We start from the raw sequence: 10,005 nt of genomic DNA, 5'->3' as shown, positions 1-10,005 counted from the left end.
TTCAGCAGAATGGCTCACAGCTCTCTAAAGTTGTAACCCATCAACCTGTTATGTTCTCACCATTCCTAGGAGAAATGAGATAATGTTGTTAGTTTCATGGCTTTGAGAACCCCTCCAACAGGGCAAATGAGAGAACATTGAAGCATTTCTCATAATAACTTTTCTTACCTAGCTAAAGAGGTAGGCAATATAGTAGAGCTGGAATGAAGCTGCTTCATACAGCTTCTTCAGTAGTTATCCTCTTTGCCATACCTGCGTTTGAATATTTTCTGCCCCGTTAACTCTTTGCTTTCCTTCTTCTCCATCTTGATGTATTCAGACAGCAAATGCAACCACAATGCATTTGGATCTGTAATCCATCCTGAGGTCTTTGAATGATAGGCAGGTCACAAGAAGACAGAAAATGATGTAGTGATTTGTCTGTGGGATGAAGAAGAGCTCCCACACTTGTGTCACATGCCCTTTCTAGTGCAATCTGACAGACTGATCTTGAGACAAAATGTACAGTCAAGTCCAATTCTCTTCGACATTCAGAGAGGATTTGGCCTAAGTATTGAAGTACATAGTCCAGAGCTCAACGGTCTCCAGTAGGAACATTACTGAAAATGAGTTTTGAAATGGCAGTAATATTGGTGCTTTCTTTGGCATTAGATGCTGCATAAATTCAGCTGCACTTAGACAAGCCAAGCTTTCAATTACTGCAGACACCATAGTGGAAAGAGGGCTAGCATGTGGGCAGTAATTTTCATTGTTTGTTTTACTCCTGTATCCTTTGATAGCCAGCTGGTGATGGATGGGAAGTGGTGGAATGATGCAGTCTTCCTCTTCTGAAAGCTGGTTTGTACAGCAATCCAGATACTAATAAAACACTGTGAAATACCACATTTTTAGGAACTGTTAAATCGCTATGTCTGTTATCATGCTGATAATGATAAATAGAAGGAGTAATTGGCAATAATTTAGTACCCTTTTCCTTGAAAGAAAATTATTCATATGGCTAAATGTTACCAGTATACTATGAAAATGAAGTCATTCCCTTTTACAGCTAGAAGCCATGTTTGCTAGTTTTGCATTTTTTCACTGCTGTCCAATTCTGAACTCCATGCAAAAAGGACTGTTCTTTCACTTCTTTTTGTGGCACACAGAATGCTATGGTCCAGACAAGGGACACAAGATTTTAATCTTCTAACTGAAATAATAGCACCAAAGTATTTTTGTAACCTAAATAAATTGAAAGGAAACATTTCTTTATACAGTACATAATGATACAGTATGGTTTCCTGACAGGTCACTGATCCAAGATAGTAATCTTATAGAGAAAAAAAAAAAACAACCTAAATTAATTAAAAAAGTAGAAAGAGGGGGTTATCTTAGTAATTAAAGAGTCATCCTTAGTTATTTGAAGCAAGATTACCCTACAAGAGCACATCTTTAGCCCTCATCTCTGAAAACATATCGAAGATTACCTGCTTGGGACAAGAACAAAATTCATTAGATCACTAGTCACCCAGGGGAAGCGCTCACCCTAACAAAATCTGGCTTCTATCAAGTTTGTGATTGTAGAATTTTAGTAAACACACAAATAGCACACAATATCCTTCAAAGAGCCAAAGGAAACATTTTGACAGCCACATGTCTACAGCAGCATGAGCTCCTCAGCATTCATTTTTATAGGAAATGTTTAATTGCTCTTTATTGAGCAGAACCTTTCCTACTGCTTGTAAAAGAAATTATTGCTTTCCCCCTCTGGTTCAGTCAGAGGAAGTTAATAGTCCCAGTTTCCTCTGGCAGCAGAGACAGTTAATGACTGGGAGACTATCATGAACAGGGTTTATTGTCCAAATTACAATCCAGTTCTTAAACAGCCTAACAGCCTTCCCTATTCAGAGTGTCCTTCTGGAATTTTAGTGATTTTCTGACTTACTTTCTGGTTTACAGAGACAGTTCTCTGATATTCAAAGATTTAATGTGGTGGTTGGGGTTTGGGGTTTTTATACATCTATATGTGTGTATATATATGTATATATATATTATTCACAGGATATTGCTGCAGATTCTTAAGAACATTTGTGATATGTGTATTTATTAACTTTATGACACCACTCAAAGTTCAGCAAAGGTGATTCTCTGATGTGCAGCAAAACCTATGTTCACATACACAAAAGGAACTAGGTCCTCTTCTGCCCTCATGTTGTTCCTTTCACTGTGACATCCAAGTGTTACCACATCCAAGTGTTATTATCAAGGCATATGTACAAAAAATATAGTTGTATTCACACATACTTACGAATTTTTTAAGGTAGAAAAATGAATACAGTTCTGTCTATGTGATAATCATTCTTCCTGTGACAGCATAGATGCACAGAGATATTTGCTGTAAAAAAAAAACCCTGCCTTACAGCACAAAGAAAGAAGTCTAACATAAGGACCACATGTAGCTGGTATTATGGTTGGAAGCCGCCATAAAATGAGCAGATTTAAAGAAGTTGTGAGTTGGATTTTCTCTAATTGTTTAGAAAAAAAAAATACTTTTCTGTTTAATTTAGAAGAAAGAGAACTGTTACACAAAACAAAATTAAGAATTGTGTTTCTTTGAAGGGGAGATTTCAGGAAGGAAGACTTTCAGACTACATATTTTTGAGACTACTTATTTTCTTTGTTGTTACACTTCATAGTTAGGTCCCATATTTTTTTTAACAGATAGATATGCAGCAGACACTAACACAGAGCAAAATACAGCAGCAAAAATTGCAAAAGCCACATTTTTAGCAGGACAAAGAAATCAATATAAACACTGTATAAACTCAGCCAGTAAATTTTCAGGTATGGTCAGCAGTAACAAAACTCTATGAAGATTACTTGCTTGAAATGTGACCAAGCCTCATGTGGATGTGAATTCCAAATGCCATTATTGCCTTTGTATGCAACACACCTCCAAAATTTTGCATCATTTTTTATAAAGCCAGGATGTGCAGAAAATTAACTCAAATTTTTTGGAAGTGGGAGAAAATAGTGATTCTTTTTAAATGCACAACCCATTCCCTAAGTCTCTGTAGCATCCGAATACATCCAGTTCTGTCAGGCTACTTCCCTGATGGTGTATTCAGTAATTCAGACTGGTGGTCTTTTAAATTTAGGAGTATTGTATAAGCAAGAGTATTGTATAAGCGTGTATACTGCAACTCTGAAAACATTTACTATTGCTGCATTAAGATTTCTACATTTCGCGTTGATATCTTTATGCTGTAAATACAAATAACTACTGAGATACTGTGTCTTTCAATTGCTCCTTGAGCATAACAATGCTTCTGAAAAGAATGTGGATATTGAAGGAAGAAATAAAAATACTTGGATTGGAGGTAACCTATAGTTTGGTTACGGTTCAGGATTCACACAGAAGTGTACACATATACAGAAGTATCCATGTTTCTATAAAAGGTATTGCAATAGATGCCATAAAAACATTGTGAACCAACAAGATGATTTATTGGTTTTATATACATATTAGTTTTATATATATACATATTATATTGGTTTTATATATATACATACATACATAATGTATATATGCACATACATACATAATTGATATTTAGAGAGCATTTCAATATCATTGGCTACAGCATGCTGCAGGAGACAATTAGAAATTGACAGTAGCAAGTAAGAGAGCACTGAATAACCAGGGGATAAAAGATGAGTAAGGCCAGTGTCAGCCTAGCTTTATTCTTTCCTTACTCTGTCAGCATTCTGTTCGGCTCAGAAACTCATTTATTACAGGGTGAGATACCAAATAGTAATGCAAAAGGCTGTGGGTGATGACAAACCCCTTAACTTTTTTATTTCACGTTTTTACTGTGATATACAACAGCTGATTTTCCCAAATTAGGTACCACAGTCTCTGGGGAGTGTAGAACACTCACAGGTTCTTTAGAAGAGCTGCCTCACTCCCCAGTTTCTGCCTGGGAATTGGAAGTTCTTCCACAACATCCAGAACAGCTGCACCCCAAACATCCTACAACAGTTATATCAATCTAGGAGATAAAAAACACTTTAAATTAGCCCTGCTGAGCTGCACCACTTTCAAGGGAGATCTGCTTCTAATAAGAGCCATCAGATGAGAAATTTGTTGCTCTGTGTCTTCTGCAATCAAATGCCATCATTTCACATTGACAGCAGAGAAAGGGGTTAGCAGCCTCTTTAAAGGAAATCAAACAGACATCCCTTGAGTAGTAGGTGAAAGTAAAATTGAGGGCTGGGTTGTTGTCTGCAGCAGCTGTTTGTTTCAACAGTTTCAGCAGTGGGAAAGAAAAAATGGGACTCTGAGCCCAAACCAGAGCCTCACAACAACTACAGAACAGCTGCTTCAGCATTCCTACTCCTACTGTCATCTTAATTTGTCAACTTCAATCTTTATTTCAGCATGATTAAATCCTGAGTGCCTTCTCTAAGTGACAGAATGATAGCCCGACTTGGAAATCAGAGCCTAACATGGGGAGTAGCAGTATTCAAAGTGGACACCTGCAAGGACACATCTTAGGACAGAACTGCACCCCGGTTTTTCAGATCCCACTGTCTGAGCATAACGCTCACTCGTTCATCCCCATGTTATGCCTCTCCTATTCCCAACAAAACACACTGGCATTCCATGCACCTGCAGTGCACACGTCTGATAATTCTGACATGGCATAAGACCGCAAAACAGGAGAAAAATAAGCTGAGATTGGGGGGTTGTCTCTGCTTAATGGGAGACATCCCCTAGAGCAGCCCAGTGCCCTGCTACCTGCTTTGGCACCTGGCATTAACAAATGGCATTACCATAAGCTCAGTGTGATGAATGGGAGCATAGTTGAGAGTTGATTCCAACTCATGACCAAGAAACATAACGAAGTATGGGTTTTGCTACAGTGTATTCAGCAGAGTATGTATGTTTATGTTCATCATGACTGTCTGTCAGAAAGAGGCAGGAAAACGTGCAGCTGCTCTATGACCGTTATACTTGGCCACACTGGTGTGGATAACAGTGGGATCATGAGAAACTGCACCGCCCACGAGTAAACAATTACCGATCTGGCATAAAGCCAGTTGTCTTTCTAAGAGTATAAAAGCAGGACCCCCTTGTAGCCGAATCCAAATCCTCACCTATGGGTGTACTCACTGCACAGGAGTTTTCTCAGTTACCTCAGACTCCTGGCATTGGCTGCAACTGGGTTTCCCAGCTTGAAGTGTGGGCCTGGATGATTTGGTGGTAACTGGTGATGTATTTCTTCTTAATCCCTGTTCTCTCTATGCAGCAATGATGTGATGCATTGTTAATTTTCCTCTGTGCTATATGTATACATCTGATTTGCTTTATTGTGCTTATTTTCGATAGATACATACATACATAACCTAAATAGAGTTAGTGTGCTTTTTTAATAAGCTGTGCATGTTACACTGCTATGTGTGATCACTTTGGTGACTACCCTGACTGTTAGCAGGACACTCAGGAGCCTATAGCTCTATTCACACCGTTCAGAAAAGCAAACTATATGCCAAAAGCCCTAGTTTGTAGTTACTTTGCACATACTTGTTAATGGGGCTTTTATTTTTTGAGTGAAAGTTTAAAACAGATTGAGCCATTCCTCAACCCCACAGGTACCATGTGTTGAATTAGGAGATAACTGGTTTTGAGCCCTAAGAGCCAGATAAATAAAATCTATATCCCCTTATTCCCAAACCAAAAGGAGGCATACAGTTTAAAAAATATTATAAAGTATGCTTTAATGGGCTATTAACAGAGGCACAGCATAACTGTGTGGCAAACAGCCTTTACTTTCTATCACTAAATACTGCATTAATGACCAAGAATCCCCTGAACTCGCTCATTTGCTGATAGAGTTAAGATTTTAAACAATATTTTATAAAACTAAGTTGTTATCTTGTAGCACATTGGAGAATATTGTGCAGCAGAAGGATCTATGCCAGTAGCAATAACAAGACAGTAAAGCTCACAGTCATTCACTCAGATACACTTCAAGCTGTGGGTAACAGGGGCACCACACTGCCAGCTGCTGGGGGTGCTATCTGTTTTGAAGAAGGAACTGAAATAACTTTCAGTGAGTGCAATAAAAGACACTGCCTTTTCCAAAGCCTTGCTTCACTTCATAATTATGGATGTCACTTAACATCTATGCCCATATGCTTAGTCTTGAGAGTATGGGTGATTCCAGGGTATATTGTCAATTATTGCCCAGGTGAAGGGAAACAGGATGGACATCATACTTTAGATGTAGGACACAGAGACCCATCCACCTCTCCACAAAACAGTGGCAGCCTCAGCCTCAGCTGGAAACCTGAGCCATCTGCCCTCTGGCCAGTTTATCCCTAGTTGTCACAGATTAACAAATAGGAAAGCAAAAGGAAAAACGCAGCCCCTTTTAGAAACAAAAGAACTGTCAAGGCTTTTGCTGGACACCTCTTGCCAAACGTCCCACCACTAAGGACCTGGGGCTACAGACTTCTGCAGACCAGGTTTCTGATGGGAAGACTGCCTATTTTCATGACTCAGAATAAGCCTGGAGTAGTAGTACATGCTAGGGCCCACACCAGTGAGGTCTCTGGCTTAGCTGCTATAGCTTCACATCTTGTTGCTATAATCAACAACGTGACATCAGTTCCCCTTAATAGGAGTGTACAGTGAAAGTAACTCAAAACATTTAAAAGAGCAGCAGTAACAGAATGAGAGTCATAAAATGCCCTTTTAGCCTGTATTTTTACAGAAATTACATTCTTCTCAGAGAACAATCACTACTTTATAGAACTGAGCTTTTAATACTATTGCAAGATTTTAGTCTAGTGAATGGCATTTTTGAGACTTCATTTTAGACTACAGAATACCACTTTATAGATTAAAAAAAAATCATAAGGCATCACTTTAAGGATATACTTGAATCAGCCTCCACACTCAGGAACCTGGGACATTTCAGCCCATAAACTACTTTAGATCACAGTTTTTTCAGGTGATGTATATAATGTTGTATATAATCTGTAAAAAGGTGCTCTGAACATAGTCAGTCAGACATGTAACAGCCTATTCACTGCTCTTTAAATCCTTAAATGAAATCAATTCCTCTTTCACACTTCCATGCTGCAGTATAAGGAGCTCATGTTTTCGCGGAGATGTACTGCAACTTGCTCCTGGTTGTCTGTCGGGACTGGAAACTTTCCCATTTGGGAGCCAGAATGGTAACCTGAAGCAGGAGATGTAGGCCTTGCAAGTCATACCAGAGATACAGCCATCACTGGTGATGCCCTGGTTCAAGTAAAATACTGCTCATCTGGCTTTTAACGCTTGTGCAATTTACAAACGGTTGCTGTTTTGCCTTCTTGGACCTCATCTGTACATGGAGCTGAATGATGCTAAGCTACTGATAGTCCACCAAATATATTTCTCCCTGACCTGAACTACAATTTGCCCCACAAAGTGAAAGTTTGTTAAGCTTTGTAACATGCTAATGCATTTATTGACCTTTGCCTAGAGTTGAACTTTCCAGATTTACTCATACCTAAGAACTGATCATTTGCTTTTACACTGAATAAGGCCCTATCGCAATGTTTTTTGCTCGCAGAGGCATACAGAGTGCTAGCAAGCGCTGTGAGGCACTTAAGCACAGAGTGAGAAGCACAATACTGTGAACTGCTGATCCCCTTCTACCGTTGTGGATCTTTCCCACCAGTATCTCCTGAGACACAGAGGACTTTCCAGCCTTTCACATTTTCTAAATGGCTAGTCTGTTCATTTGCCTTAATCTGAAATAAAAGACTAACTGAAATCTAGGTTATTCATCTAACTGAAATACAAGGTTATTCTTTGTGTGTCACAGACATAACAAGGAGCCTTTCACATTCTCAGGGAGGTTAACAGAGTAGAATGCATACCAGCACTCCAGATTGTTTATGATCTCTTTGGAGCATCTTCTTCTGTGAATATACTTTTATTATTCTACAAAGATACATAATTCCCACCTAATTCTGACACAGCCTTATTCCAGAGTTAAACCTCTTAACCAGATCCCTTTGTGTAAAATGTCCTCCCTTTCACAGGGACGGGGGAGAGCCACACAAAGTATGTGCTACTTCATACTACATCCCCAGACATCTGATCCTTTAAGTAAATTCCTCATTGCCTTTCATTCTGCATGAGCATTCTTAATAAAGTAAGCTCCACATTTTCTACAATCCGGAATGAGAATCTTAAACAAATGGTCTAAATAAACACAATTTTAATGAAAGTGGGAACTGGAAGTAAATATACCAGGCCAAACAGTCTTCTGATGCTGTTCATTTTGCTTCAGTCAGGATTTAGCAATGCTCAGCAGCATTTTGGCTCAATATTTGCAGGTGTTATTTCAGTATTGTTGAGCCATGTTGAGCCAAGGCTATTTTGATCTGTGAACTGCACCTGTTACTCATTCATCCCTCTCTCAGCACAGATTGTCAATCATGCTAAAGTTCTATCATTTTACTATGTCCAGAACTGATTCACTGGTGATACAAATCTTGTACTGAGAATACCCTAGCCTTACTCCAAAATAAAAAAAAACCCAGGTTTATCATAGAATCGCAGAAGGGTTTGGGTTGGTAGGGACCTTATAGATCAACTAGTTCCAAACCCCCTACCATGGGCAGGGACACCTCACACTAGACCAGGTTGCTTAAAGCCCTATCCAACCTAGCCCTGAACACTACCAGGGATGTCACAGCCACAGGTTCTCTAGGCAACCTGTGCCAGTTTCTCACCACCCTCACCATAAAAAATTTCTCCTTATGTCAGCTGTAAACCTGTCCTTTTGAGTTTAAAGCTGTTGCCCCTTGTCCTGTCAGTACAAGTCATAGAATCATAGAATAGTTAGGGTTGGAAAGGACCATAAGATCATCTAGTTCCAAACCCCCTGCTATGGACAGGGACACCTCACACTAAACCATGACACCCAAGGCTCTGTCCAACCTGGCCTTGAATACCACCAGAGATGGAGCATTCACAACCTCCCTGGGCAACCCATTCCAGTGCCTCACCACCCTCACAGGAAAGAACTTCTTCCTTATATCCAATCTAATCTTCCCCTGTTTAAGTTTGAGTCCGTCACCCCTTGTCCTGTCACTACAGTTCCTAATGAACAGTCCCTCCGCAGCATCCGTATAGCCCCCCTTCAGATACTGGAAGGCTGCTATGAGGTCTCCACGCAGCCTTCTCCAGGCTGAACAGCCCCAACTTTCTCAGCCTGTCTTCATATGGGAGGTGCTCCAGTCCCCTGATCATCCCTGTGGCCCTCCTCTGGACTTGTTCCAACAGTTCCATGTCCTTTTTATGTTGAGGACACCAGAACTGCACACAATACTCCAAGTGAGGTCTCACAAGAGCAGAGGGGCAGGATCACCTCCTTCGACCTGCTGGTCACGCTCCTTTTGATGCAGCCCAGGATACGGTTGGCTTTCTGGGCTGCAAGCGCACACTGAAGCCGGCTCATGTTCATTTTCTCATTGCCCAAGACCCCCAAGTCCTTCTCCACAGGGCTGCTCTGAATCTCTTCTCTGCCCAGCCTGTAGCTGTGTCTGGGATTGCTCCGACCCAGGTATAGGACCTTGCACTTGGCATGGTTAAACTTCATGAGGTTGGCATCAGCCCACCTCACAAGCGTGTCAAGGTCCCTCTGGATGGCAGTCCTTCCCTTCACCGTATCAACCAAAAGTCCTGATGAAAAAATACCTGTCTTTCTTAGAGTTCCCTTTGTATATTAAAAGGCCACAGTAAGGTACCCCTGGAGCCTTCTCCAGGTTGAATAACACAAAATGTCTTAGCTTTTCTCCACAAGAGAGGTGCCCCAGCCCTCTGATCACTTTTGTGGCCCTCCTCTGGACCTGCTTCAACAGGTTCATGTATTTCTTGTGCTGGGGACCCCAGATCTGGAAGCAGTGCTCCAGGTGGGGTCTCACAAGAGCATCATTTCACACACAACCAATACTTTT

This window comes from Neopsephotus bourkii, unplaced genomic scaffold (genome assembly GCF_033783945.1).
Source record: "Neopsephotus bourkii isolate Nb327-2 ecotype Australia unplaced genomic scaffold, CSIRO-AGI_Nbou_v1 NB_1535, whole genome shotgun sequence".
Classification (NCBI taxonomy): Eukaryota; Metazoa; Chordata; class Aves; order Psittaciformes; family Psittacidae; genus Neopsephotus; species Neopsephotus bourkii.
The sequence above is the reverse complement of the archived record's forward strand: the minus strand, read 5'-3'. Positions refer to the sequence as shown.